The 12,717-nt window shown below is 44.0% G+C and overlaps 1 protein-coding gene across 1 annotated transcript in view; it reads right to left on the reverse strand.

Moving 5' to 3' along the window:
• GRM7 (glutamate receptor, metabotropic 7) overlaps nucleotides 1-12,717 on the reverse strand; it is a 282,320-nt gene that overhangs the window by 209,928 nt on the left and 59,675 nt on the right. The gene's annotated exons all lie outside the window — the stretch shown is intronic.

A 12,717-nucleotide genomic window follows, 5' to 3' on the forward strand; every position in this document is an offset into this window, starting at 1 on the left:
AACTGCTGCGTGCAGGTACCCAGCGCCGGGACCCAGCGTGGCTGAAGACTTCTCTTAATTAAGAAAACCAATCCAACTTTTTTCAAAACAAAAGCAATGCACTGGGCGATCTCCTGCTAAGGCACTGCCCTACAGTGTCAAACAGGGGGAAATGGGGGGAGTTTCTACAGCACATGCAGGTGTGGCTCACCTAACTGTGGAACAACATGCATTTAGGAAAAGAAAACAGAAATAAAGAATAAGAAACCATTTAGAAAGAGGCTCCCACACTGTGTTTTCAAGACGTGAAATGTAACTTCATTTGTAAAGGCAGCAAGACAGGACTGCAGCTGGTGTTGGGCGAATACAACAAGTAACAGACTTCAGTGCCCATGAGAGCAGAGGTGCTGTCCTGGGTTTTAGACAGGCTGCTGCGCTCCCCAAAGGTAAAGAGTTGAAAAAGAGTTGGCACATAATGTGACTGAGATCTTGGCTGTGTGCTCACTGATTCAGAACAAACCCACCCAAATCTCCATCGAAGGATAAATTATGTCACAGTTGAGAACAGATGCTTGACTGTACAGTGACAAAAACTATAAATACATTATGGCTGCATATTATATAAACATACGTACTTGTAAGCATTATGCACTGCAAGACACAGCTCAGCCTGAAGCCACAGAGAAATTAAGGGACTAATGACTCTGAGGGCTCAGAAGAAGAGCCCAGCTCAGAACACACTGCAGCATGGCGTCTGCCCCATGCCTTTGAACACCTGGACCGCACAGAGCTGATCAGGGGCTGTCAGAACAGCACCTCTTGCAGTACTTTATACTTCCTCCCTTAATTTACCTTGTGGTAGTCAGGGATTAGCTGGTTGGCTGCGATTCTCTGAAAGCTCTCAGGCCTCAGGAAGGAGGGACTAAGCAACTCAATGCTCGTTAAGAGAGGAAAGCCCACAGCTCTTCCCAGAAACACCTGACCTGCTGATGCTTTCCAACACTTACCCTCGTGACTCCTTAGTGTCACTGCTCCACCGCTTGTGAGGACAAACCGGAGAGCTGTCAGGGGAGCCAAGCACTGTCCTTGCACCATGCTCCTGTCCTTGCACCGCACGCACTCCTGTCCTTACTGATCTGCAGTGCGTACGCCCAAAAGGAAAAGCTCGGTCTGAAATGTTGGGATCTTTGCTTGACAAACCCTGTATTTTACAGTAAAAATTAACTACATCAATTCACGTAGTCTTTTTTTTTTCACTCACGTAGGGGTTGGGTTTTTTTGGCTAGTGAAGCTTTTCCTCTGAAACTTGGACAATAAAATAATTCCATTGTTGAGCAATGTTTCTCATTTACGGATCCTGAAGGACTGAAGGAATTCATGAGAGTATTTTCCAACAATGAAAAACTGTTTTGAATAAACTCCCACAAACCCAAAACAAGCGGGGTCAAACAGGAACAGGAATTCATGCATGACAGCAAATGACAAAGGAGGAAAAATTAACAGGTTTGAGGGGATCGTTATCTCCCTCTAGTCTCGACCCACACAGGCAGCAGAGTCTGCCCTGCCGCTGTAGGGTAATGGTTTTATCACCACAGCCCCGGCTGAAGTTAACACAGGGGGCTCGTGGGACCGTGCCGGGGACACCAGGGAAAGAAGATGCCTGCGGTGCAGCCGGGGTCCCCTACTTGGTAAGTGCTATCCCACACTCACCACCTGGTTCAGGCTTGAAAGGCTGAGAAGGAGAAAGGTGAGAACAGGTAAGGAAATCCCTTGCTCTGCGCTTGAGCCTGATCCTGCACGTCTGCTCCGAGCACCTGAAACGCTGGTGCGTGGCAAGCCCCGCAGCAGGAAAGCAGAGCTCTTACATATCTCAGTGACCTGTTGCACAAGGAAATACTTTAGAAATCTGCCCTTTGGACTTTGGGTGCTTCAGCTCCCTGCCTACAAAACCAGGCAGAACAGCAGACCCTGCGCTGTGCCACTGAAGACAGGAGTTCACGGAAAAAGGAGGAGTTGTTCTGGTACTACGGAGATGGGCAAAACCTGGAGGAGGTGGCTACAGGTACATGTAAGAAAGACGACGTATACATTAAAATACATTTTCCTGAAAGATCAGGATGTCTTGTTTAGAATATAAATAGCATAAAACCATCCTTCTGAGAACTATGTAATGCTAAGGTGGAGAGGAAAGCTGGAATCAGAGAAAGTCTCCTAAAGCAAGCTGTGTCTGCCCTGTTCTTCCTTCCCCCAAAAAATTATTTTTGAGTTGGGGGGCAAACAAACAGGAGATGCAATCTTTGTTTAAGAGAGAAGAAGCTTTATCTTGCCTTCAGGAATTACATATTAAAATTTAATTCTCATAAATATCTTTTACAGCTTACAGAGTTAATTGGATTGAATTCATTTAGTTTTCAAACCATTAAATAAAGTTTTTTATTGATTTACAGATTATAGGTTGATATATCACAGCAAAGCTCCTTCCTGTTTTATTATTCCCCTAGAATCCTTTTTTAAAATATTATTCAGTCTGAAATCAATAGCTACCCTTGCAAAGGAAAAAAATATAGATATGAAAAGGTTCCTAAATGCAAGCTTTAAACCTGTGGGCGAATCTCACCCAAAGCACTAAGAAAACATTTTGATACCATCCAAGTGCACAGAAGGGATGTGCTGCCATTCCCAAGGCCCTGGAGGCTGCCAGCACGACGGAGACCCTCGTGAGAGGGAATGGGAGGTGAAGGAGCAGAGTGCTTTGACATGTCAGCAACACCTCAGCAGAATGAAAACCCACAGCTATATTCATGAAAATGGGACATTTTGATTTCAAAACACTTGACCAAAACATCTCTTTAATTTGCACTCTCTCCTAATTTCATTTCCCACAATAACTTTTTTTTCGATATGAAAAAGGTGATAAATAGCTAGAAGCCTTTTTCATTTACAAAACAGAACGCACCTAAGGTTTTTGCTCACTGGGTTTTTTTCCGTTTTGATGATTTTTTTATATGGCTTTCAAGTAAGAGTGGATTAGTTTAGAAAGGCATGACATTTTCCACAGAAAGTGGAAAATATATTAAACATGATAATTATGTTGTAAAGAATGCATTTTAAAAATCATTCCTCAACAAGTACATTTTTTTCCAAAAGCTTTAACCAGTTCAACAGCTGATGAGTCATCAGTCTACTTGAAGATGTTCAAGAATGACTAATTTAAATTTTAAACGTAAAAATACGAGGGTTACGTACTTCGAGATGCAGGCCACATTCATCTCTAACAACATCTCTTAGATGAGAGTGAAGTAAGAAAACAATTTCTGCTACAGATTAGACGGAAGGTATTTTTCCTCACTGCCGGGAAGCTCCCGGGGCTGTACATTCCTGCCCCTCCTGTGCCCAGGCCCTCTCTTCCATGCTCACCCATGCGCGCTTTAATCCTGTTGCAACACACAGCAATCGATAAGCAGATTGCCGAGAAAATTACAGCATTTTGCATTGGTGCTTTTATGGATTAATCCATGAAGACAGGCAGTACTGCCAACATTTACAGATGAACAGCATCTGAACAGCGGCTTAACAGAGGACCAGCCCTCTTCAACAAGTGGTAAGTGCATCCCACAGTCCGTATGGGATGCTGGGAGTCTGGGGGCACAAGGAGGAGGCGAAGACATGATCACGGGGTTAGCACATAAAACTCTGTCAGTTAAGAATCACACTTTTTTCTCCATCATCGAGGAAAAAGTTAGTTAATAAAATCAGTTGATCTGTTATTAGATTCAGCTCCAGTCACTTTTGACTGTTCAGGCAGTGATACTCCTACTGGGAGCATACAGGGTGGAGGGAATAAATAAATAGCTAATTTTTTACCCACTTAGCTCCCATACCTGGCAATGTCTGCCTAGCAAGTCAGAGAAGATTGAAATATATGAACCTGTGTCAGAGCTTTTTTTAATATTCCCAGAGCTGAGCTCAGGAGATCTGCTCCTCCTGGGGTGACAGATTTATCATAGGCAACAAAATGCGATTTAAATACTTTCATGGCAGAAAAGTTATACAGTATAAAACTTCAATATTTCTGATCTACCCTTTCTTAATCATGTTTTTTATAGCTGTGAAGAACATTTGTTTTATTGTTTTAGACCTGAAAGACTGAGACAAGCCATTGGCATAACTGAAGATCTGCAATAGAGGAGGACAGCTTTGCTGGAGCCTCGTGGGTGCCTCCCTCCCTCCCAGCAGGGTCCTGTGCCCTCACCCATCCCCTAATAAATCACTTTCCACCAGTTGTTTTATGCTATTTTCAATAGCAACTGCCTCTAACCTTTGTTATAGTAATGCAAGACTGGCTGGAATTGCCTAACACCATAGGAAGACATCAGTGACGAGGCACCTGATTTGTGAAAAAAACCTACATATAAATACACATTTTAAGATTAAATTGAAAGAGATCCCCCCCCTAGTGAGCTACCTGTACACTGCCAGTTACCAGAAGTATTTATTCATGGTGTCAGCATGTTGTTCCTTGTAACTTGCCACAATACAGCATTTCATCACCTTATGCAACAGTACCAGGATTAAGATCATTATTACTGGCTTATCCAGGTTTTACCCCTCTTGCTCATGTGTAAAACTCCGATTTTGCTTTCCTTTGCCAGACTGGGTGCTCAGTGCACCTGCATAAACGTGTTATGATAATGCAGTATATGCTGCTTTGACAGACATTCTCCTCAAGCAGAGCAACTCCACTGACTGCAGAGCTGTCTCTCGCTGGCCTGGCAGGTCCCAGTTATTCACAAATTCTTGTCCTTTAGGAGATGAACTCATCTCCACGGTTTTTGTCTGTCTCCTCCATGTATTACACTTATCTATGGATGCGACACTCAGCGGCTCAGCTGCACCGACCATGTCATGATCTTGCTTATTTACTGTTTGCAGTTAATCACTACTTTTTTCTGTATTCTACTTGGATTTTTGCAGGTTTTACATGCTACTGTTATGCGCTTGCTTTTATTTAAGCAAGTCTAAAATTGTCCGTCCTGCTTCTCCCCAAAATGTACGCCAGTGAGCCCTTTTCTTTCCCCATGGTAGCTGCCTGTTTCATCTTTTCATTTACCTCAGTGCTTTTGCTTTGCTGGTTTCATCCAACTTCAGAGCCCTCCATCGCTCCTTTTCGCACAGTGCCCAATACAGCTGTTTTAGGTTTCTGTGGCAGGGTTTTTTTGGTAGCAGGGGAGTGAGCCGCGGGGCCGGCTCCTGTGAGGAGCTGGGGGAAGCTCCCCGGGCTCCAAGCCGGACCCGCCGCTGGCCCAGGCCGAGCCAGTCACGGACAGTGGTAGCGGCTCTGGGAGAACAGATTTCAGAAGGAGAACCGGTAGTGGGTAGGGATTGGGATGCGAGAGGAACGCCTCGGCGGATACCAAGGTCAGTGAGGAAGGAGGGGGGAGGCGGCAGGCTGCCCCCCCCCCGCCCGTGGAGGGGAGCGGAGGCCGCCCAAGATGGCCGGGACTCTGTGGTAAAGCCCGCGCTGGAGCAGTCGGTGACTGAAGACCGGCCCGCGGAAAGGCCCCACGCCAGGGCAGGTGGTGAGGAACTGCAGCCACCCTGGAGCAATTGGTGAAGGGCTGCCTCCCGCGGGAGGGACGGACCCCACGGCGGAGCAGGGGCCGAGCGCGGAGTCCTCGTCCCCCTGAGGAGGAAGGGGCGGCAGAGACAAGGGGTGAGGAGCCGACCCCAGCCCCCGGCCCCTGCTCCCCAGGGAGAGAGAACCGGGAGTGCGGCTGAGGCGGGAACGTGGGAGGGCGGGGGGGAAACTGTTCTCAGGTTGGGGTTTACTTCCCAATATCCATGTTTTGATTTGATTGGTAGCAAATTAAATTGATTTTGTTTCTTCCCCAAGTTGAGCCTGTCTTTTCCCCGTGACCGTAAGTGGGGAGCGATCCCTCCCTGTCCTTGTCTCGACCCACGAGCTTTTCTTTATATTTTGTCCTCATCCCACCGGGGCCGGGGAGGGGGGGAGTGAGCGAGCGGCTGTGTGGTGCTTTGTTACGGGCTGGGCTGAAACCACGACAACAGTTAATCTCCCATTTTACTTTCATTGTCTTCTCACACACACACACTTTGATCTTAAGTTTCTTCTGGCCGATTCTGTTTCGGCTAATGGATGCACTTCAGAGAAAGCCTCTTTGAAAGACCTTTTTTCCCCTACATTTATCTTCCAGGATGGTTTTCTGTCCTGCTTTGCCTCATCAGTGTCAGCACTTAAAACGCTGCCTCCCAAGCAGCCGTCTCTATAGAGCAGCGGCTGTGGCCTCAGGTAAACAAATCACTTGTGCATCACATCTGGATTTCTGATCATGAGCGTAAAAGTCCCATCATTACAATTAAAGGGAAAGGTGATTCTCTGGCAAGAAAAAACAGCTTTAAATTTTCCAATTGGGTGTTCAGCATGGCTGTGGTCAGGATGGGAAACACACAGCCAGTGTCAGCCTCCGAGCAAAGGTACACGGAGGTGAAGGATGGAGGGAAGGCTGTGCTTACTGCCTCTCTAGCAATTATTATTACTGTTATTATTATTATTTATTGCTACTACCACTGTTATTTTAACCTCAGAGCTTTTCTGCCTGCAGCATCTGGAGATAAAGCCAAGACTTCGGTTCTTCCGTTTCACCTGCCCATGAGCCCCCCAGGTAGCACTGGTGGGAAGCAGCCATGATGCAGTGGTGTTTGCTACTCATTTTCCAGCATAAAACAGCCCAGTGCAGGTGGTCTCTCTTCCTTACTCCTTGTGCCAGCACATAAAACGGGTCAGGGTATTCTCACTAATGAGCTCATCTGGAATTACTGACCCCTTATTGCACTTTGTAGCTTGCACATAAGAAAATGATACTATAAATAGGAAAACATCTTATTTTCCCTACCTAAGGAAAATCATTCCCATGTAGCAGTATCATTATACACTTCAGCTCAGCCCAACTTAGAGGAAAAGCTATTACTCACATGATAATGAAGGTTTTTCTTTACCTGAATCCACTTCACAAAGAATAGAATCAGAAATGGCACTTTTCATCTAAACAGTGTTTTGCCATAAAAATGTATACCTAAAAACCCTATAAAGAACAGCTCACTTAAAATTAAATCAATTTCCTTTCTACTGTACTCTTTGCCCGAGGCATTAATTTGTTTAAAAAATGACAGAGAACATGATATCCCTGTCATGGGTACCAGGGGACACAGCAGCTCACAAGGTCTGTGTTCTCATGACACTCCGAGTTGGTTCCTTTTAAAATTTCTATTGCAGAGGCCCCCATCGACCCCCCCTGTAATTATCCACAGCAGTTTTCAGATACACAATGCATGCATCTAAATAGCAGATACAGTCTTGTGAAGTCCCTTGAAACAAGCTTTTGAGCTATAAATTGTGCTCCAAGGTTTCACTGAGTGAAGATACAGCACTGACAGCTCCTCCACTCCAGTTCAGATAAATGAGGGAGAAAGTGCAGCCTAAATACTGACCGAGAGCCAGCAGCTTCTCAGTTGTCATCACAGGTCTCACGTTCAGCTTCCTGTGGGTCACAGCTTCCCAGGGGAAGAGCCATCTTCTGCACAAGGGACTAGTAATACTTCACATGACTGCTATAGGGACTGTGCCAGCTGATACTTGCAAAGCTGTAAGAACAACTATGTCTGACTTATTTCTATTTGCTTTTGTAGATTATTTAATTCTACTGGAAGAAGTAGTTACGTGGTGGGGGTGGTGGGAAGAAGAGGAGCTGACTTCATTTCATTGTAGTGGGTTGGATCCTGTCTCTCTGGTTATTCTTTCTACCACCGAGAAACATGTTTTAAGAGACTAATAAATCCTGGTTCCTTGCCTGCATGCCTTGCTTGTGGAAGAGACGATCCAAGGTCAAAGGCAGTGCAGAAGCATGTGGCTTTAGAAATCATCTTCAATGTTTGTCAATATGTAATATGAATATGTAATACGTAAAGATTAGGAGATACATCCAAGACAAGTTGCATTGCCCACACTTACTATAGAAAATACTAGTGTGGGTGCAAAGACTTGCGTGCAACTATATACAGTTGTAGCGCACAACAGAAATAATAACGGATGATATAATACACAGCTACCTCAACAGCATCCTCGAGGGAAAAAAGTTTATAACTTTACCATGTAATAGAGTCTTTGAAACTTCCCACTGAATCATTTCCCTCTGAAGTTTCTACAGCTACTCTTCCTTCTACTTTGGTGAATATTTCAAAGCAAACGTTACGCTTTTATTTCAATTATTCTCTTTCCCCTCCGCTCCCCGTTTTTCCAGGGAATGTCAGTTTTCTACACAGAACGGTTTATTTTATATTTTCAGATAAGCATTTAAAGAGATATTATACAGATGCTAGTCTGTAGCAAGCTCATCACACTCCCTCCAGTGTTTGATGCTGTCCTACTTTAAGGATCCTCCACGCGCTGCTGTGTTACGCAGAGACTATATTAAGCATACACATGCATAAATGCTCTCTATAATGTCTGGGTGCCTTTGAATTAAACAAGTGGTAAAAAAAATACAAAACAGGGCACACATTTCAGACTGACAAAATTATCCACATCAGTTGGGGCAAGAAGCCTCAGATTATCTCATTGATTAAAATCATATCCTTCTTCACACTGATCAAACAGATAATGCACCTTATTTATTTAAAAACAACTAACTATGCTAAGTAGTACCTGCTGAAATTGAGGTTTCATGATGAAATTAATGCCATTCGCTCTTTGAAACGGGAGGAAGGTGCTGTCTGGGGATCCAGAAAAAACATTTAACTTGGAATTCATAAATAATTCCCTGATAGCAGTAAGCTCAATAGCAAGCTCTTGTTAAATTCCAGGCTAAGTCCTTTAAAACAACAAAACAAAACAAAACTTCAGTGGTATTCAGGTACCAACATCTAAGACTGCATGGCTGAAGATCCTCTTTCAGCTACCACTTAATCCTGGAGACACATTTGTGGGTTTCCATTGTGAAGTTCCCTGAGCTGCTCGAGCTAGGGAGAACCAGAGCCCTCCCAAGCAATGGAGCAGTGGCTGGAGCACCCAGTTGGGAGGCAAGAGCCCTGCACCCACTCCCAGGCTGTGGGGGCATTCAGCATGCCAGCATCTTCCACGCTTGCATTAAACTTGTGCCACTTGCCCAAAATAACCACATATGCACTGATAACAGAGAACACAAAAGGCAGTGAGACATTAAGACTGGAAAAAAGCATGCTCACCTCGCTGGAGAAATATGAGGTCCTATTCTCTGCCCACAAGCCACTTTTGTATTAAGCAGACATTGCATAGAAAGAGCATCCCTGGGTGGGTGCATTCCGGCAGCAGCACCCCTGTTTAGCATGCAAGTGTGCCCCGTCCTGCCCCGTGGTCCAAGCTCCCCACGGGAGCACCACAGGGATCCCAGCCACTGAGAATTTCACTGCTGAGCCTAAGCGTTAGTTGCGTGACACTGATTTTGTAAATGCCTGAGTCCTTTCTCGGATCTGGTACTCAGAGCAAAGCAGCTCTCACATCGAGTATCCTGATGGATTGCAGCCAAAGCAGCCTCCCTGTTGAGCCAGAGCCCACTAGAAAGAGCGATGACAGTTTTATACACTTCAGTCAGTTGTGAACCAGATTATTCTTTTCTTGTGAAGAAGTTAGAATTCACTAAGTAAAACTATAATCATCATTAGCTTTTTTCATCATTTATAAACTTAAATACCTGCTACCAGGCAATCCAGGAACAGACAGGCCAGCATCAGCATTTCCTCCCTTGAGTAGAGCAGCCTAAATGACATAAAGCAACTTCATCTTTAGAAGAACAAAGAGTTATCTAGACTTGGCTGCTAAAGTAGACCGACACACAATATTTAATTCTCCCTCTCAAGCTCAAGTGCAAAAGCAGAAAGATTTTGCTCTATAGCCATCCTAAAAGTCAAGATCACCAAACATTTCTAAGAGAAGCAATTCAGTCTATCAGTTTAATGGAGGAAACGGGGAAAAAAGAAAAAAACAATGACTGGTAGCCATAAAATTCTGTAGATCAAATGTCAAAGAATAATTAAAAAGAAAAGAGGATTTCTATGGACCTGAATGCATAATCAGGAAGGGAGCTACTGTTGAAGTGACACTGCTTAATAATCTCATTGTAAAAACTGACAAAAGTTGCATTCAGGGGAATTATTTTTTAATTATTTAGAATTGGTAGTTTGAGAATGAAATGGAAAATGGGTGCTTATACTGTTAAATGCTGCTAATGCACAAGTCTCCTGAACGAAAAAGCTTCTCAATTAAAATACTTGCAATATAGTGCCATTACTTATCAGCTGAAATGCATTTTGTACTGCCATTCTCTTCAGGAACGCAATTGTTCACTGAATTGGGAAATTAACAGCCAAATCCGGGGAAGTGCTGTGCTCTCTCCTCCTACAGAGCAAACTCCCAGGGCTTCACTGGGCTTTGCGTAATGCTCCAAACAGAGCTAGATTTTTAATCTGGACCATGATACATGTTCTCTGCCCCACCCATATTATCTGAAAAGAATAAAGAGGTGACGGCAAATGAAGGATTTTGTTATTTTTATAATATACAGTTTTCAGAATAGGAATCAAGTGCAACAGTGGACCTCAGCACGCAGCCACAAAGGCTTTTTCCTCCAATAACTTTACGAGGCAACCACATTGCAAGTAAAAGCTGCCCTTCTAGGAAGTCCACGTGGACTGCAGAGGTGGTGATGACCGCGTTGTTGTCTCATCTCATCATGGGCAGAAAGGTCTGCAGCACATGTTGCCACTTCCACATCTCCAGAGAAAGCAAATTGCTTTAAACACTTAAAACAGCTGCTAGGAGATGCAGAAATACAGACAAGGAATGGCACAGGCTTTATCTTGACTAGTGTTAGATTTGTCTGGTGTAGACACCTGTGGGTGAGCGAGGTTCCCTCAACAGTCAGTGGAAAAAAACAAGGTGGGTCAGGAGCACGTTTCTTTTAGATGTCTACTTGAGGATGAAATGCCTGCGTCCTACAAGGGCCTGGAGAAGTCCAGTCACTATAGATGAAGAGCATTGTCCTTTTAAACTCAGAGAAAAGACATGGGAAGGGTAAGTCCTTGTTCTTTCCTGATCCTTGGCTTTGAAACATTGGGAACATGATGGGCTATGACTTGGCTCACCCCGCCACCCTCAGCAGGAGCCTGAGTCTTCAGTCCACCGGAGAAAGATTAAATGGAGGAGGATACAGCTGGATGCAAGACATAGCGAGAGTCTGCCTGATGGTAGTGCTAGGATTTTTGCAGAACAAGGGGAGGAAAAGGTACCTTAACCTACACTTCATTTTAAATCCACGTTTAATTCAGTCCATGCAATCTGTGTTCAAATTCTGCTGGCATTAAGCACTGGGGTAGAGCAGCTTTTTCTTGATCTGGCACCCAAATGCACATCACATGGAAACACACTCTATTTTACTTAACACTGTAGGGCAAAAGGTCAGATGCAACTCCATGAGTAACCAGGAAAGCACCGCAAAGAGTTGGTGACTACCCCATGGAGCCCGATCACTTCAGTTCACATCCAGGGAGCTGCTTGCTCCCAGCGCGGGGAAGATCAGCTCAGCTCCGTATTTTCTCAGCTGACTGCACACCTGAAATCCAGAACCGAGCCTCACCTCACTGTCAGATGTACTTCTTCCCCTTGCACTAAATTATAGATGTTAGATGATTCCGAGATGGGAGTGTTAATTATTAATAGGAATTATCTGAATTGATTTTCAATTACAGAATATTATTTTCTATTACATTGCAATAAGACTGCAGGAATTCCATTAAATTCAAAATTAGGATCATCAATTTCCATTAAGACACATGTAAACTAAATACATTATATCTTTGTTGAAGCCAATGATTTCCATTATCCCTTTCCATTAATTTCCATTCATTTGAAGTGACTCCATTTGAAATGGGCTTTAACGACTTGATGGCTTATCAGTATTCTAGGCTCTCTAATTTGACAGGGACATAACCTAGCTGCCATCACCTGCTCCTGCACATTCACGAGTTGAAAACCTCTATTGAACTTTGCAATTGACTGCAGCAGGCAGCCAACAACTTCAGACAGTTGTCCAAAGACAACCGCCACTTCTCCCCTGCATCAAATCTGTCTTCCGAAACCTGACGCATTAAAATTGACTGGTTGGGTTTCTTTCTCCCGATTAAAAAGGAAGGGTGGGAAAATGCCCTTTTTTTCCAAAGCTTATTTGTCTTTCGACCACTTCTGGGCTTGAGCTAAACCCACTGATAACCAGCACTATTCCAGTGCTCGAGACAATTCAAGCAGGGAGAGGATTTTCCCTGAAATTTGCATAACATAATGTATGTTTGTAATACTGCTGAAAGGGAGGTATAGCACAGGGAAGCAGTTCGCTGACCAAATGCCAGCCAAATTATTCTTCACCTTCTAGATAATATTTGGAAAGTTAAAAACAGAATCTGCCTTTAAAGAGGAGAAAATATCTTCTACCCATACCATTTTGTAAATGAGGTTATTTCTCTACAAATGCGCCCTCACTTGTATCCTTAGAAGAGGCATGGGTACAAGTGTAACGCTGTTCTAACACAAGTATCATTTTAATTTCCAAGTGTTTCTCATAAGTACCACCAGTAAACACATAAGACATCTCCCTTGTGAAAGATTCCTGCAATGACAAGGTTTCTGGTAAA

This window comes from Haliaeetus leucocephalus, unplaced genomic scaffold, assembly GCF_000737465.1.
Source record: "Haliaeetus leucocephalus isolate CR32 unplaced genomic scaffold, Haliaeetus_leucocephalus-4.0 Scaffold2, whole genome shotgun sequence".
NCBI classification, from domain to species: domain Eukaryota; kingdom Metazoa; phylum Chordata; class Aves; order Accipitriformes; family Accipitridae; genus Haliaeetus; species Haliaeetus leucocephalus.